This window comes from Urocitellus parryii, chromosome 6 (assembly GCF_045843805.1).
Source record: "Urocitellus parryii isolate mUroPar1 chromosome 6, mUroPar1.hap1, whole genome shotgun sequence".
Classification (NCBI taxonomy): domain Eukaryota; kingdom Metazoa; phylum Chordata; class Mammalia; order Rodentia; family Sciuridae; genus Urocitellus; species Urocitellus parryii.
The window spans coordinates 143,007,420-143,025,801 of NC_135536.1; the positions used below are offsets into that span (position 1 = coordinate 143,007,420).

The window sequence follows — 18,382 nt, forward strand, 5'->3', positions numbered from 1 at the left end:
ATCTGGTGAAATAACTCTGCAGAGTCAAAATGTTTTATAAAAATAAAATTATTATTAATATACAAAATATTTTAACATTAATTTTAAAAAGCACTGTTATAAAAAATAATATCACTATGTAAAAGTGTCCTTGTTATGAATATGGAATCACAGGAGAGATATCCATGCTGAAGAGAGCTGGAAAACTATTGAGTCTTTATAAATTATATACTAGAATGACTAAACCAGACTCTAACTCATTTTGCTTTGGTGCTTTGCCTGTTTGAATCCAAGAACCAGTTTTAGCACTGCTCTTTGTATTATAAGATAGACAAATTATCAAGCCCCAGATTTTTCTCTGACCACAGAAGAGTGCTTCTGCCAATCTAGGACCCTATTCTTGGCTGACTGATGGACTTGACTTTTCTGCATGCATACGCGACCTTCCTTCCTGGGTAATGGCAAAGACTCCTGCCTTTGCAAATGGCAATTCTGTGGCAGCTGAATGTCCCTACAGGCCTCATGGTGTCTGTCATGGGAGATTGCCTTCAGGTATTTTGGTTATTGGTAAGCTGTCATCAAAGATCAAGCTTTTGGGCAATCTTCCTCCCCACAATATAACAAGGTTTCTAAGTGAGAAATCAACTCATGTGCTGATATGCCAACCACTAAAAACTTTCAGATATTGTAATTTTATACTTTTTTGTAATAGTTCCAAGATTTTTGGAAAAGACATCAAAACTTTTTGAGTTGTACATTGAAGTTATTGAAAGAATGGTGAAGTACAGAAAAGGGGAATAAAATAAACCAAGGGAAAATACTTTAGTTCATTATCATTTTTTAAAAATAATAATAATCATTGTCATGTCAAAATGCTACAATTCAAAGCTCACCATGGGGGAACTCCTCTCAAAGTTTAGCCCAACTCCACCCCCCATGATATGCCTATAGTGAAGATGGAATGAAAAATCAAGTTTCAGTTCTTCAACTTTGAAAGTTGCAAATCACTCATTAGCATGTTGCTCCTGTTTGAACACTTGCTTCAAAGAGCCAGAAATCAATACAAAAGGAAACAATAATAATAAAAGGAAAGATTTCTTCCACCATAATAGGGAAAGGTGTGTGAGCTGGAAGAAAGCACAGTACAGAAACCCATGACAAGTCATGATAAATGGGTCGTTATAAAATTCATGTTTAGGCAGCACCAGGCCGGGGATAATGCCATTCGTCATGGCAACACTAGGCCGCTAATGAGCCCTCATTGCATATTCATGTACACGGTGGTTCTTCTCTCCCTCCCACCCTGAGCTAGTGCCTGGAAATATCTCTACCTCAAGCAGAAGCTCAGCCTAGGCCTTCTTCTTCTCCTTCTTTTCTTTTCTTTTTTTTTTTTTTTATTTGTTATGTTGCAGCAATTACACTGTAAAAGTGCTGCCCAAGATTGATTGCTCTGATCTGTAGTTCAATTGTAAATTAGAATACACATCCCCCCAGGGACACATGGCCCCTATTTGTGATTAAGAAAAAAGCCCCATAATAGACTAATAGCTAAAGTTCTCTCTCTTTTACTTTCAGGCAATTAGCTTGATGAAATGGCCTCTTTTTGTGTACCCTGGAAGTGTAAACCGATATCATAATGAAGTATATGATGTTTATTCTATTATTCTCACCTTGCCGGGTATGCAGGAATGCATAAGTAATAGCTGCTTTGTCTAGTACGTTTACTGATTCACGAGTAAACTATTTCTTAAAGATGCAGTGTGTGCTTTCTGAGCTTGAGTTAAGCAACCCCAACTGTGGGTTAAGCTTCATGCAAAGGACTCTACTCAAGAGGAAGGAAATGGATTTCCCAGGTAGTGGTGAGAGCAGTACCCTGATATTCAAGAGGCATCTGGCCAACAGGGTTGCTCTGAATGGATGAGGTACAAAGTACAAATGCCAGCACTCAGGCACTGGGCCCTTTGGAAAAATGTCCAGCGGTTACTTTGTGCCCAGCAAGCAATGTTGTGTATTTCATCTTCCCAATTAGTTTTGGATCACCTACTCAGCCCCTCCTTGGGTGGATGAATCTTCTCCTACACAATGGTTATTTGGTCATCTTTTAGTAGATCATTCCTCCCACCTCAAAATAAAATTTATCTTTTCAACTGGATCTTGTAAGTTTCTCATGGCAAGAGAATGTTCTTTAGCATCCTACATGTACCTACTGACTGAAGTTTTGACCAGAGAACCAACGAATCCAATCACTTATAGTTGGTGCATTACCAAAGCCATCTGTGTAATACTTTAGTATTTGTTTCCTTTTTGTTCCTGAGGATCTTGAGATTAGACAGAGAAAAAAAAATGATAGAAAAAAAAAGAAATAGAAGAAAAAAAAACAAATTGTTTTATGGCAGGTTACTTAGGAAGATGTTAATTACTTTTCTGATTCTACATTTCAGTTCCCTGCCAGTCTTAAATAGCCCAGTTTGTTTTTACCCACCAAATGCTTCCTAAATTTATGTTATCTAAAAAAAAATCAATCCCTGTCTTCTTTTTTTACTATTTGTTTTAATTAGTTACACATGACAACACAATGATCTTGACATATCATACATTTGAATCAGATGGGGTATAATTTCTCATTTTTTGAGCGAATCCCTGTCTTCTTTGATATAATTTTCTAAAAACTCAAATCCTATTTGAGTTTTTAGAAAATTATTTTATATCAAAAAGATCTTAATGGTTTTTAATACTGACTTTGATGTACTTTTTTCTGGTACTGGGTATTAAACCCAGGGGCACTCCATCACTGAATCACATTCCAAGGTCTTTTTTATGTTTTATTTTGAGATAGGGTCTCTCTAAGTTGCAAAGGCTTACCTCTAATTTGAGATCTGCTGCCCTAGCCTTTGGAGTCACTAAGATTACAGGTATATACCACTGCACCCAGATGATGTACATTTTTAGGTTTGTCATATTGTCATATTAATTTTTAAGAGTCTTTGGTTATATGTAAGTGAGCTTTCATTTCCCCTAGTTTCTCTAGGTACTGCCAGGTTAAATAAAACATTTGAAGGTAATTTTGTTACTATATTCTGGGAAGAAATTCTAATGCTAACTAATTTACAAATATAGCCCAAAAAGACCTACCAGAAAATAGTTCATAAACATTCACTTTATACCTTCCTTATTCAAAATCAAAACTTTCTATCAATCTTCATCTTGGAGGCTTACTTTTAAGCTTTATAACTTTCAACTACCTTCTAAATTGAAAACCTGCAACATAATAAGTAAATTTTCATTGCTCTTAGAAATGTTCAATGTCTCACTATACTGTCATATTAGAAATATGTCATTGTGAACTTCCAAATGACCTTGAGCTAAGGTCTCCTCCACTCAACTTATATCACCTGTCACATTCTTTCAAGGTATACTTTTTCTATGTGGTACCTAAAAATGTTCATGTCGTGGAAGTAGAGAGCAGCTGGCTGCAGGGGCACATGCCTGTAGTCCTGGCTCCTCAGGAGGCTGAGGAAGGAAGTTGGAATGTTCGAGGCCATTCTGAGCAACTTAGCAAGAACCTACTTCAAAATAAAATTTAAAGAAAGGGCTGGGGTTGTTTCTCCTTTCTAGAGCACTTTCCTATTATACATGAGGTTCTAGGTTCAATCCCCAAGGAAGAGCAGTGCCTAGAGGAAAAAAAAAATAGTAGAGAGTGAAATAGTGGTTACCAGAGGCTGGGGAAGGCGGTATGGGAGGAGATTAGCCAATAGGCAAAAAGGTACAGTTAACTGGAAGGAATAAGTTCTAGTGTTCTATAGGATGACAACAGATCAACAGATCACAATCATATATTGCATATTTCAAAATGGCTACAGGAAAGGATTTTGGAGGTTCTCACATTGAAGAAATGATAGTGCTTAAGGCGATGGATAAATCAATGACCCTGATTTAATCCTAATATAATGTATTCATGTTTCAAACTGTCACATTGCACACTGTAAATGTATACATTTATTAGGTGACAATTGAAAAAAAAATCCTTCAAGAGTATACTGATTCTAAAACATCTAATGCTTCTTTTTCATGATGTTTGGAGTTCTTTCATATAAGTTACCTTAGGTAAATAATCCTATCAGATAAATGAGCTAATCAATTTTATCATTACCCCAAAGTGAGTGGAGAGACACTGAGGGTCAGAGAAGTTATATGACTTGCATGAAGTCACACATTTATAAATGCAAAATTGGGTCTTGTGCCCAGGGCTTTGCCTCTAAAGGCTGACCCCCATGTGGAATGTAGTACTGCCTATTCCCTGGCTGCCCACCCACCACCCGCAGAAGCTCTTTAGAATGTCACAGCTCTCCACATAAACAAGTCTTGTGATCTAGATATATATCTGGGAAAGATTAACAAACTGATTTAAATACACACACACATTCACACACACACACATACACACACACACACACACACATGCATATCTTGATTAAAAACCTAGAAAGTAAGTCATGAAATTCACACTGTATCATGACTTACTACCTAAATAAGGTAGAAAATCTAGGATAGGTTACAACATGCACTGGGTACATCTCAGCCATGAATTGAAGTCATTATCTAGAATATTCAAATTTGAGGGTCCAGGGGTTGACCACTCTTCTCATAGTTCACAAATTGAATACTCTAAGAGATATGAGTTTTTATATCCAGATATTTAGTTGAGTTTTTTCAGCAAACAACCCACAGGTCTTTGTTGACATCAATTCCTTGACCGCAGCCTTAGCTCATGCTACATAGCCCTATCTCCCCAACCCTCAGCACCAATGTAGATGCAGAATGCAGCTTAAAAATCAATTCTCTTCAGACATGTCCCCTGACTTCTATCTCTTTCTTCCTGTTCCAGATACAGGGATGTTTATCTCCACAATAAGCCTCCTTCACCCAGTAATGACCTTTCTCTTCTTGAAGCCAGTGAAGACCAGATTTGGATCTCAAATGCAGCAGATATATACTCTCACCAGGAAGCATGGGCCTGTTTCCCATGGTACCTCCCAAGCTCAATACTGCTGTGTGGGGAAAAAAAAAAAAACATGCTCAGAACTCTTTAGTAAAGCAGCTTTAGGCCACTCTTTGCAAAGAAATAGTCACCATTTCAGTAAGAGTTGAGCATTCAATGCATGGTTTTGTCCTTGCTGGAGTGGTCTTGAGATGAAAACTACAACAAATAGTATATCCAAAGCAGAAGCCACTGGAATAAACAAAATCATGTCAACCATAGCTTCTCACAAGAAACTACAGCTGCCTGAATTTGAGAATGATAAAACCCCAGAAGTGAGTCCAAAATGAATGATCCCAGAATAGCATATAAATACTTCTAAATTTAGATGTAGCATTACCTACAGTTACACGCGGGGGGGGGGGGGAAGGTATATGTCATTTTTTTACCTATTCATTTAATAACTTATTTAACCAATACCTATTGAGCCTTAAGAAGATAATCATAAAGTAGACACCATCCTTTTCTTCATGGAACTTACAGTTTAATAGAGGAAATTAATATTTTGTATTCACACCACTGAATATAAAACAGCATACTCTACTATGTGCACAAAGTGTAAGTAAGGATAAAGTGGGACATATAGTGGAGACAATGTATATATAAGTGCTTTATTGCAGAAAATCTTGAAATAGAAGCCTAAAGAATGGGGCTATAGATGAAGGTATTGAGAAGGAGCTAAGTATTTCTGGAAACAGTGTGGCAAGCTAAAGGAACCTTGAACAGGCCAGCATGACTGAGCCTCCAGGAACTGATGATAGAATGGAAAGTGGAGAGGCTCAGGTATGGACATAAGTGTTCAAGGATAGGTGGGGCCTTATAGACTTTATTGTTAAGTAGGAATTTTGGAAGCCATTCAAGTCCAATGCAAAGCAACTGAAAGTGTTAAGCAGGAAAGACATGGAATCAGATCTCAAAAGCCTATTTAATGATGGTGTTGTCCTGTTTTGAATAAAGATCCTTAATTTGTTGGGCTAGAAATATACAGCAGTTTCTCCATCACCAGCTACCAACCACACTCAGGGGAATATCACACCCTGCATGTAGCCTACCTGTGCATACCACACTCAAGGAAACCACATCTCCTTTACTGATGGTAAGAAGACTCTCTCTTTCCATCTCATGACCTCTGTGAGCCTAATATCAGGTCTTCCAGCATCTAGTGGGAAAGATCTGCTATCAGGTATGATATCAAAGAGTCTTTGAATCAGCTCTCATAAACAATGACTGCTCTTATGATAGGAAGCCATCTGCTAAAATGCAAGTGCTAGAAGATCCCATATAAGATCTTAGGAAGTGGAGTGAGACCTTGTTGGTCCAAAGATTGCATTAAGATCTCAACATCTTGAGATGCTGACCTTGACCATGTGAGTCACTTTCCTAAACCCCTTGATCTAATTAGGACCCACCAGCTCAGAACCACAACCCACTGTCAGTGTGTGCTGTTATCATTGCTTTTCTCCTCCACTTTACAGTAAGCTCCATAAGATTAAGAGAAAAAAAAAAGGCATGCTTCTCATTCACCACTTTTTTCCTAATGCCTGGCACAGTGCTGAGCACCTTTAGGTGCTTACAGTGTTGGTTTATTTCATTTGTGTTATGGTATGCAACATTATATTGTACTTGTGGACTTTTTTTCAATCTCCTCCTGTAAGTTCTTTGAGAGCGGAGTCTATGTTTCCACCTTTTTATCTCCAGTTTATCAAAGGGGCTGGCTCACAGTTGGCACTTGATATAGGGTTGATTATTTTATTAGTTCATTAATGGAAAGAGAAAGCAATTAAGTATAAAGAAACTTCATTAATGCAACCAGCTCTACCTCCTCATTAGTCAACCACAAGATGCATAAAACCACATCATCTAAGAATCTTGCATACCATCAATATTCATTGTTGAGAGATGCTCCCTAAAGACTGCTCTATCAGGGATGGGGATGTGGCTCAGTGGGAAAGTTCTTACCCAACATGTGCAAAGCCATTTCTAGCACCTCAAAACTAAAGAATTTCTGAAATTTTATGCATTTCTACCTGTGTCTACACACCGAGAAAAGAGTGCCTATAAAACCTGAAATTTGAATAAGATCTCTCACTGAATATAGTATTGAATCAATTTCCCACCTTGACATTGTACTATGGTTAAGTGAGTTGTTATCTTCAAGGGAAACTAGACAGTGACAACAAAGAGATCTTTCCAAATCATTTTTACAACTTCTTGTGAGTCTTAAACTATTTTAAAATTAAACATTGTAATTGTTAAGCAAGTGAATTTTATTTTTACATTTTTTATATTTTTATTTTTATATGTTCCTTGAATATCTAAGAAAGATAAGAATGATTACATGATATAATCACACATTACACTGCATACAGGAATGGTATGTACCCTAATTCTAAGCACTTATTGTTTTTGTATGGCTCAGTTGGCATCTAAAATATGGTGGGAATCCAGGAATGATGGTGCACACTTATAATCCCAGTAGCCTTGGAGGCTGAAGCAGGAGGATTGCAAATTCAAAGCTAGCCTCAACAACGTAACAAGGCTCTAAGCAACTTAATGAGACCCTGTTTCAAAATAAAATATAGAAAGGTGCTGGGGATGTTGCTCAGCAGTTAAACATCTATGGGCTCAATCCCTGGTACCAAAAATAAATAAATAAATAGATGAAATTAAGTTTGATGGGAGCGGTCTGGAGATATAGTTCATTGGTAGAGTGCTTGCCCAGTATGCATTAGGCCCTTGGTTTGATCTTCAACATTGAATAAAATTAGATAGATAAATAAATGGGTTATCTTTGTCTGATTCAAACATATCTGCAAAATGATATTTCCATAAACACAGTACCAAGAGTTATAATCTTCTCTTCCTCTCTTTTTCTACCTGGTAAATAACAAGCATTTTTGCTCTCTTCTGCATATTTGAGGATTTGGAAGACAGAAAGCAATTACAAGCTACAGGGATTAGTTAGCAAAATTTATAAGAAGTAAGAATGCCTTAAACTTCTTTCTACCTAAAGTTGTCCTTTTGAGAATAATGCCAATTTTAGGGGGAAAAAAAGTGTTTTAAATAAATATTCATTTAAATAAATAAATTGGTTGGGACTGTAGCTCAGTGGTAGAGAGCTTGCCTAGCACACACAAGGCCCTGGGTTTGATCCCCAACCCCACAAAAAGTAAACAATTAAAATAAAATATTGTTGATGTTCACACTCCACCAGTGTTATTGGAGATTTTAAATCACATGTCTAAGATTTCACTGTTGGTTACAAGAATAACAATGTGGGTTATCTCATCGAAAATCTAAAACAAAGTCATTGATTTTTTTCTACTATCTGGGAGATCTGAAAACCACCAGCAATATATCCATGTATGTATAGCACATGGTAAAAACTGCTTAAACATGTAAGTTTAGAAAGGACTCTCTTACATAAAGAACTACAATTTTCAATACCATCTAGTTATTAAACTTCCTCTAGTCAATAGGATGAAAACTATTTAAAACACTATAAATATCATAAATATAAAGTCAAGTTCAAAGATGAATGGCATGCCTCTATTTTCTTCCTTCTTATTCTGGAACATGAAAACTCTTTAGTAGATCCATCTGAGAAGCGTGTGTGCTCAAGATTCCCATAGTGGTGTGACAATTTAAGAACTTTAGTTTCTGTCAAACTAGTTGAGCTTAAACTATGGCATGGTAGCTTCATCTTAGAGACCCACCAGTATGTCCAGAAGATGATCTGAAGGATACAGTGTGGTAACAGGTGCAGGAGAAGGGTGCCTCTGTTTGCTGAAAATGCTCTTCAGGGAAGGGCATCCAGCCTTACTTCTTCAGGGCAACACCCATGAGCTGTAAAGACAAAATATCACTTTGTAAAGACACAGGATGGACTGGGATGTAGCTGAGTGATAGAGTGATTGCCTAGCCTGTGTGAAGACTGGGGTTCAATCCCTGGAAAAGATGGAGAAGAAGGGGAAATACACACAGGCATGCTTTAGTAAGACAGTTTGGCTGTTGGACAAACAGTTTGAAATCAAAGAGGAAAATCTATAATTACCTCTGGTTCTATCTGAGACATTTCATCCGCACAATCTTTTGTGCAGCAGAAATAAAGCTTGATTCCAAAGAAAACCCACTTTAAAATATCCCAAAAGAGATAAAATGCCTTCAAGATCTTGCAGCTCTTTAATGCTTGCTGTGGGCCAAATCTTGCAATTAGAATCAGTCACTTTAAGTGCTGAAGTCGTATAACGCTAATAGATCACTTTATAATGTGAGCAGTTTTTAAAAGTCGTATTTAATTTTCCATTATTACTGTACTGAATGCTGGTTGTGTCTGTCTATTCCATTATGGATTCTGAGGTCCGTGGAGGGGACAGATTGCTGTTTGCTGGGCCATTGCTCAATTCTGGCTCTAATTCTCAGAGACCTGAATGAGGACTTTAAACTAGACCATATTTCGGCTGTCTTCACGAGTGTTTATTTTTACTTCCAAACCAAACGATGAGGGCTCTTTTTTTGTTTCATAATTATTTTATTTTTTAAAAAAATACAGATTGAGGCAAAAGCCACAGTGGCCTGTTGTATGCACAGTGTCTGAGTGTGTGTGTGCGGGTTCACACAAGTGTGTGGTTTTCTTTAAGAAAAAGAAATGAACCAGAAAATAAGCCCTTAACAGTAACCTAAGAAATAAAACAAAATCATTTACAACACATGGGATTGTAGCAGGATATGTCAAGATTAGATGGTTTAAGGGAGCTATCCTGAATATGGAAGCAATTATAATGAAATTCATGACTCATTAGCAAACATTCCATATTGTGTTTCTCATTTCTGGGTCAATGTAACTAGGAAATATAGACTTAAGATTGAGATGTTTCATTGACTTCAGTGCTAGATTATAGATAGTTGGGGCCATACAATGACAGAAAGCAAAGGCTTCAGGGTTTTGTAGTTCTTAATTTCTCAGATGTAGGCAATTTGGTCCTGAAGGTAAATATGAAAACATAACTTCAAAAATGTATGGGTAAGCATTAAGTTGGTTACAGAAGGGTTGTCTGTAAATGTAAAGTAAGAATTACATGGTGCAAATGTGTACTGGCGGATGTCGGTGGGGATTTTGTGTGCGTGCTGCTTGGTATGCAAAATGGCTGGTGAACTCAAGTACCCAATACTGTATGTAATGGGAACCAGATGTCGAACACAGAGAGAAAAATATTTTATAGCAATAAATGTGACATTGACTCTTAAAGGGTTTGCTGTTTATAACAACTTCTTGGTCTTACTTTTCCTTGTATTTGAAAATAATTTCAAGTAGATGGTGTAAGGAAATTATTCTATCTTAAAAGAAAGAGTATTTAACTTGCCACTAACTTCTAAAAAATGTGTACATGAGGAGAAATGATCTGAAAAAGATAATCTTGGAATTCATTCATTTACCAAGGCATTGTGCTCAGCAATGCAAATATATATATATAAAGGCAAATAAAGAATAATTCCTCCTGCCCTTAAGGAACTCAAAATATACTAGATGTGATAAGAGGCAAACAGCTGTTAGGGTACATGACACAAGCAGGACCTGGGGAAAAGACACAGAGTACTCTGAGAATTTAAAGGAGGAGGAAAAAATTCCAGAGCTGGCAGGCTCCATAAAGGAAGATCCCATGGTCAATGTTCCTCACATTCACCCCTCCTCAGTGCTAGTATTAAAGGCCTCCTTGGTGGAGGACCTTTGTCTCTCTGGCATGGCCATGGCAGTGGCCTCCAGTGCCCAGTTCTCTGAGCCTCCTGCACCCACTTCTAATGCCAGAGTACCTATTCTACAGCATTGATCCATCTGAGAAGCAGAGGACACTAACAGTAAGGTTGCAAATCCTATAATGAGGCTGTGGGCCCACTTCCTGCTTTATCATTTACTTGTTGTGACCTTGGGAAAGTCATTTAACCCATCTCTCCCTACTTGAACTCTCTCAGCAGTGACAGTACATGTCTCATGTTCTTGGAGTCAGGATTTAATGAGGTCCTGCACACGACACGGTTGGCATGGCACCAGCATGGATGCAGGGCATTGTTAGAAACTATGTTAGCTGTCATCCTATCCACCATTCCATCTAATTCTTGTTGGCCAAATTCCAAAGTCTTCATTTTGGTATGCCATGCTGTGCATGACCTGGGACTTGTGTATACTTCACTAGTTCTCCCTCTTTATGAACCCCTTTCCTCAAATACCAAACTCTTTTGCCATCCTGTGTGGGTGTCACTATCCAAGTGGACCTTCTGTGCTCAAGCCCCACACCTCTGGACAAGCTATTCCATTTGCCTTCAGTGCTTCACTGTCTATCTACAAACACAAAAAATCCCTGCTCAGCCTGCAGGCCTCCCTTCTACCAGATTTTTCTGAGCTTTCTCTGATACCCTGTGAAAGAACAAGGGCCTCCTTCTGCTAAGTCACAACCATAAATCATATGGCATACACAGATAGCACAAATGAGGGAAGTAGTACATTACAAGATAGTAGGGAGTGGTAGGGACTGTGGCAAAAAAGGAAATCTTATTCCTTGGCCTGAAGGTCAGCCTTTCTTCACTATTGCTATGATGAAATGGGGGATCATTATTGCCTATTCTTCCATTTTTCTTTTTTTTTTTTTTTTTTTTTTTGAAAAGGAAAGAATCTTTTTTTATTTTTATTTTTTTATTTTTTTTTTATTGGTCGTTCATAACATTACATAGTTCTTAATACATCATATTATTCTTCCATTTTTCAAAGGTAAGACAAAAATCTGAATTTTTACCTAAAAATTGCCAGTTGTTCATTGTTGGAAACTTTAAAAAATTAAATCTATAATTAAGACCCAATAAAACAAAATCATCAAGGACTAAATGGCTAAATACACAGCCTCAGCTCTTGAAGTAGTTAATTCTGAAATTTTCTTACAGGTGTCTACATACATTCTAGCAAAATTTCCTTTGCTCAAAAATTATGTACATATCTATTTTCCCAGTACATTCCTTGAGGTCAAGGATTCTGTTGGGTTATCCTTTTCTTCCTAAAGTTCCCAACACTGTAAGTGACTTGAAGGCAATTCTCACAAAACTTTATATTGATATATTTTTCCAAGCCTTGAAGCCAGCTAGGGTCCACAGGTAGAAGGTTATTACTGGAAGGTCAAGCAATAATGATGCTTACATTCCAGATGTCTCAATTTTCTAGAGAGGAAACAATGTCATATCTATTGTAAGTCTTAGTCAATATCTGACTTCCTACTGTTTGGTACTCTTTCTACAATGGCTCCAAAGCTCTCAATGCAAGAATCAGTTCTCAAAATATAAAGCTAATCTATAAGACTTACCTATACATAAACTAAATCTGCACCTGGCATGTAAGTGAATTGCTAACTGATCTCATTAAATTTACCTGAAAGAGCCCCCACTCAAAGGTCAGATGTGACAGTGTTTTAATTTTGTTGGAAGATGAGCACAGACTCCATCCTGGATACAAAAGGAACATAATGTCTTCAAATCTGCAGCCAAGAAGAAGATGGTAAAGGGTGAAATGGTGGACAATTTAGAAGAGATCAGAGATAGCATGACAAAACAATTTTTAAACTTTTTTTTAATGTTCATAATCTTTGATCCATTATTTCAACTTCTAGGCATTTAGCTCAAGGAATAATCATGCACAAATATTCAACTTGTTCACTGAAGTTCTGTTTAAATTGTGCAGAAAATAGTGGGGTCAGGGCTGGGGCTGTGGCTCAGTGGTAGAGCGCTTGCCTAGCACGTGTGAGGCCCTGGGTTCGATTCTCAGCACCACATACAAACAAATAAATAAATAAAGGTCCATCAATAACTAATAGAAATATTTTTTTAAAAAGAAAGAAAATAGTGGGGTGTTATATGAGCAATAATAAAGAACAGGTTTATGATTATTAGTAATTCCAGGTGGCATTACTGAACCCTTACCTTTGTGACAGACAATGTGCTGGGAACTTTAAGATTCATGATACACTTCAACCTTCTTTTTTACTATTTTATGAACAAAGAAACTAAGACATAAAGTATCTAAATAACTGTTCAAATCATATAGCAAACAAGGGCCATAGAGGGTATTTAAATCCAGTATTATTCAACACAGAGTTCAAGCTTCACCCCTGAATTGCACTTCTCCCATAAATATCAAGACATCAACAGTAATCACGGGGCACTTATCAAAATTATAATCTGGGAGAATATTTGACATATAGAAAAAGTTATGATACATTATTCAGTGCGGAAAGCAGATTTAGACAAAAAGTTCATCTTGCACAGTCATTGGTAAAGTCCCATAAGCACTGCTCCATTGAAGACAGATATGAGGTAAGGAAGGAAGCATCCCGTCCCAGTTCCACACCTGTAGTCCAAGGTGCCATCTGATTTAATCTCATGGACAGAGCAGATATCAGTCCACTGGGATTCAGATGTCCAGCCCCACTCCAGTTAGCTGGGGCCAGGAAACAGAGAACTGTAAAACTGGTTCTACAAAGCAGCAAGTGGCTTGGAGGAAAATACTGACCATCTGAGTGGGTGATATTTCTGTCTCTAAACGACCATAAATACAGCCAGGTGTGGTGGTGCCTGCCTTAATCCCAGCGAATCAGGTGTCTGAATCAGGAGGATCACAAATTAGAGGCCAGCCTCAGCAATTTAGCAAGACACTCTGCAATTAATGAGACCCTATCTCAAAATAAATGATGAAAAGGGCTGAGAATGTAGCTCAGTGATAAAGCATCGCTGGGTTCAGGTCTCAGTACCAAAAACATAAAAAGCATAAATGTAGTTGGGGAAGGGAGGAAAGAAAGCCCCACATCAAGGTATTAACAATCTTTCTATCTATAATGTTTGTTTAATTTTTACTTCTCTATGTAAGAGAAGTAGTGGATACCTATCGTTTTTGTACTAGGATAAGAAAAGAAACCCAGCCTACATGAGGATTAAAAAGTGAATTCCACAGTGGGTGGTATGGGGATATTCAAAGCCCAGATGAAGAGAAAAGTAATTTTAGTGTTGATGGAATGTAGGAAATGCTTACCAAAGCAAGGTGAGAAATGGGACAGCAAATCTCACCTGAAAATCCTTGGCTGGGTGCAAGCCACAACTGCCCCCCCTCCACAACCCCAGGAAGAGGGCTGTGTGTCTCTGGCGGAGGTGCGGGGTATTCTGTGCACCTGGATCCGACGTCCTGTGATTCTGTGCTGGGCAACAGGCTCCTATAATAAGATAGATCAGAGCAGGGAAGAGAGGCATGAGTTGTCGAATACAGGATATGATTTAAAAGGCAGGAGACAGTGGCCAAAAAGGAGGAAAACAAAATAAAAAGTCCTGTTTCAAGTAATCAACTGAGGAATGGACAAGAAAAGTAGAGAGAAGTTCAGTGATCTGAAAGATGGTAATGGAGCAGCAAAAAAGTAGGGAAGGGGATGGGACTTTATGGCCCAAAGGATAAAGTCATGACCCAGGGGTATGAAGGATTCAGAAGAGTTTTCACACCGTAACAGAATATTTCAGTGAAAAGAAAGAACAGTTGGTAGGAGCCAGGTGAGGCAGAAGGAAAGAGGTAATGAGCAGGTAAGTTATGGAGAACAAACACAGAGGATTGAATAAAACTGGCAACACCCCACTTCAGAGTTAGAGGATGTTGGCCACTGTGTCACTGTGTCCTGCTGGCCTTCAGTGCTCTCCAGTGATAAGTGACCACCCATCTTCCTACCCACTCTGCCTATGATCTGTGAGCAGGCAGTGTTCATCTTGAGCCCTGCTTGGTATTTGCTCTTCTATCACCTCCCTCCCCTGGCAAATGGATACTTCAGTACTTTCCACTGGATCTTTGGTGGGATTTTACAGCTCCAACTAGACAGAAATGGCTGGAAGTTAGATGTTGGAAGCATCTGACTCTGTGATTGGACATTTTAGCAGTTTTAATTCAGATCCACAGGTTCTTTAACACTCCTTAAATCTATAGAAGGCATCCTGGTGCCCTACCTAGGAGTCTGAGCATACTTCAGTAACTGGAGGACCATAGAACATATGACTGGAAAGGAAGATTCAGCTCGTACCTTGTTTTCTTGGAACACTCATCATTGGACCCCTGAGCAGCCATGTAAGAAGGGCTAGTATGAAATGCTGTGAGGAGGCTCAGACCATGTGCAATGACTTCATGCAGCTGTCCATCTGAGGTCACAGGAAGGACCAACATCAACCACAGGACACACCAGAGAGGAAGCCTTAGAGATGCCTCCAGCCTCAGCCGCCATCAGACCCCATAGACTGCCTGAGAGCCACCCAGCTGATCCCAGTCAACACTCTGAATCAGTACAAATTGATTGCTGTGGTTTTCATTTTTTTTGTGTGTGTGGTTTTCAGTTAATAAATTTTAGGGTGATCTTTGCTGCAGAAAGATAAGAGAACCAGACATGGTTAGTTCCAAATAAATTTCTACTAACTTTATTTCTGTAGCAGATAAGGAAAGACAACATTTTCTTGATCGTTTTCTTCCTTTTTGTTACATCCTCCCTTATTTTCTGTTCCTTGGTCAAACTCTCCTTACATTCTCATTCCCTCTCCCCCACCCTTTCTTGCTTTCATCCTTCACCCCCTTTTCTCCCCAAATCTAGAATTCTCTCCTTTGTAGCTAGGGGAAATGGAGAAGAGAACTACCATCCAGAGATCCAGTGCTCTCTCCATACCAAAAAAAAAAAAAAAAAAAGTCTCTGTTTTCTGTCTTTGGGCATAAAGAAATTCAATTCTTTTTTTTTTTTTTTTCCAAACTGGTCCCATTTTCCTGTTGTCATTTTTTTGGTTTTTTCCCCTGATTTTATTCCTCCTTCCCAAATGATCTTTGAATCTTCTGTGTACTTTTTTGGGTTGTAAAACTAAGAACAAGATACCCTGCCCCAGTGATGATCTTGGCTCTAATATCACCCTCATCTGGAAGCACTGTTAGTTTTGGCCCCCTTCAAATCTTCTTGCAGCTATTCCGCCCATCTGCTACAGGAGGGTCGGACTCCCTTCCCCAGGCAGTACAGGGGGTCTGCAGTCAGCAGCTGCATCAGGAACTTGAGTGGGAAGAGAACAAGCAGGGTGGTCAGAAGAGCCGCTGTGAGCACACAACTTTCAGTAAGGCAGACTCGGTGGGAAGGCTTGGACACAGTGGCCTGGAGACCTGCCTGGCTCAGAGAAGCAGTGACTCACTCAACCATCCTTGAGCAGCTGATAAAGCATGGAGGCTGAGGGACACACAGAAACTGGACCAGCAATTTTTCTCCACCTCCTGTGTGGAAGGGAGTCAGTTCCCTCTGACTTTGCATCCAGAGATGTTGGACCACCACCTTATTGGGTCAGCCTGTGACAAGCCAACATGGGTACATGTCAATAGATGCATGCCCTTGCATAAAGACACAGAACTCCAAATGAGCAGAGAAATGCTCAGTGAGGAAAGAAAGAAGCCACTCCCAGGAACGGCAGACATGTCACTAAAAAGACCACAAGCAGGGTTGGCTGGCCATGCTGCAGCAGGCAAAGCGGTATCATCTCAGGTCAAGGAGAAAGCCCAACAGCCAAAAATAGCTGCCCTTCCCAGTTGCCACAGCATCTAAAATTATACCATTGAAGATTTATTCCTTTGCACACCTCACCTTTGTTGGGGGCAGGTCTGGGGAGGACCCACAAAGTGTCTTCACATTAAGGTGCAAAAAGCCTGACAGCTCCACAGAGTTATTTGGGGGTGGAAGAGGAGGGAGGTGTTGAAAGGGCAGGAACAAGGCAGAGGAAGTGCCGGTGAGGGACAGCAAAGGGCGACTTCTCCTATTTCAGAGTCTTATTCAGAAGGAGCCTAACTGGCAGCTACATCATAAAACCGAGGCCTAAGCAATTTGCCAGTAAATTTGAACCATGCATGTAAACAATCCTAATAATTTATTCCTTGAAATTCCTTTATAACACATTATTATGCAGAGCTGCACATACCTCTATTTTAAATTGCCTAAACAGGAAAAAAAGAAAGAAAGAAAGGGGCAATTAAAAAGAATAACTTCAAGAGGCAATGTGAGGGCTGGGGATGTGGCTCAAGTGGTAGCGCGCTTGCCTGGCATGCGTGCGGCCCGGGTTCGATCCTCAGCACCACATACAGACAAAGATGCTGTGTCCGCCAAATACTGAAAAATAAATATTAAAAGTTCTCTCTCTCTCTCCCTCTTTCTCACTCTCTCTCACTCTTACTTTAAAAAAAAAAAAAAAAAAAAAAAAGAGGCAATGTGAGAAATGGTTCTGGAGCAGAGAGGGAAGTTGAACACAGGGAATGCGATCATGTCAACCAGTGTTGGTTTGGGGAAGAGTCTCTTCAAACTTCAGGCAGGGACTCTGTCTTTGTACAGAGAAGTTTTGTTGACTGGGCCCCAGAAGACAGAGCAATAAACAAGAACACACAGAAGCAAAAACGAAAAGAAATCATTATTTTACATCCATATCCATCCCACAGTATCAACAAGTGACTTCTCCATCTGATTCCATTTGTAAAGCCCTTAGGAAAATCTACCCTGTTTAACCCACCTCTGGGAGAGAAAGCTAAGTACCATGGATGCCACTGGTGGACTCTGAGCGGAGGCAAGGGATGTGTCAGGGTACTCGGAAAACAAGGATGGAAGGAAAAAAAAGAATGAGAGACCCAAGTACAGAGTGTTGGCGAAACCCTAACCCTGCAAAAAGAACCAACATCTTCACTCCCTTCGGCAGCTTATAAAGAGCTTCCACATAATCTTACCTCCACTCCTCCAATCCCCATGAGGAAAAGAAGTTGTATGCCCATTTTTGTAAAGAATGCTTTGCATGAGAGCAATTAGGTGATTGACCCAAGGTCAAATAGCTGGTTCCCCGGGAACATGATTGGATCTTGAAACAAGAGGCTTACTAACTATATCCCTTGCTTTTTCTACTCTGATAATCTTTGGAGTTAAAACAGCAGTACAAGATACACTCCTCCTGGGTTTGTTGAGCACTGTCTGGATCGTTTCTGAAACTAAGATTGTCCTTCTCAAGCTTGACTCATCCAGGCCCTCAACAAATGATTGAACCTCCACTACTGGGCCTTGCTCTGGAACCTGGAGCTCACCTTCATGGATATTTCACATAGATGACTCATTGGTGGCCAGTCTCAACTGTCCCTTTTTCAGAAAGTAGCCCTCTGACAGTGTAAACTAATGTGGCCCCTGACATCCTTTCCCAGGAACTTTTAAATTTTTCCCCCAATATAGTTTTCCTTTAGTGTCCATGTGGGGTTGGTTCCAGACACCCCATGGAAATCAAAATTTGAGCATGCTCAAGTCCCTTATGTAAAAT

At 39.2% G+C, this 18,382-nt stretch overlaps 1 long non-coding RNA gene across 1 annotated transcript in view; it reads right to left on the reverse strand.

Annotated features, from left to right (window-relative positions):
* Window positions 1–18,382, reverse strand: part of LOC113186572 (uncharacterized) — a 60,037-nt gene that overhangs the window by 22,504 nt on the left and 19,151 nt on the right. The window contains exons 3-5 of the long non-coding RNA XR_003301306.2: window positions 14,117–14,259; window positions 12,429–12,534; window positions 8,734–8,863 (exon numbers count right to left, since the gene is read on the reverse strand). This is a non-coding gene — a long non-coding RNA (uncharacterized LOC113186572). The remainder of the gene's footprint in view (window positions 1–8,733; window positions 8,864–12,428; window positions 12,535–14,116; window positions 14,260–18,382) is intronic.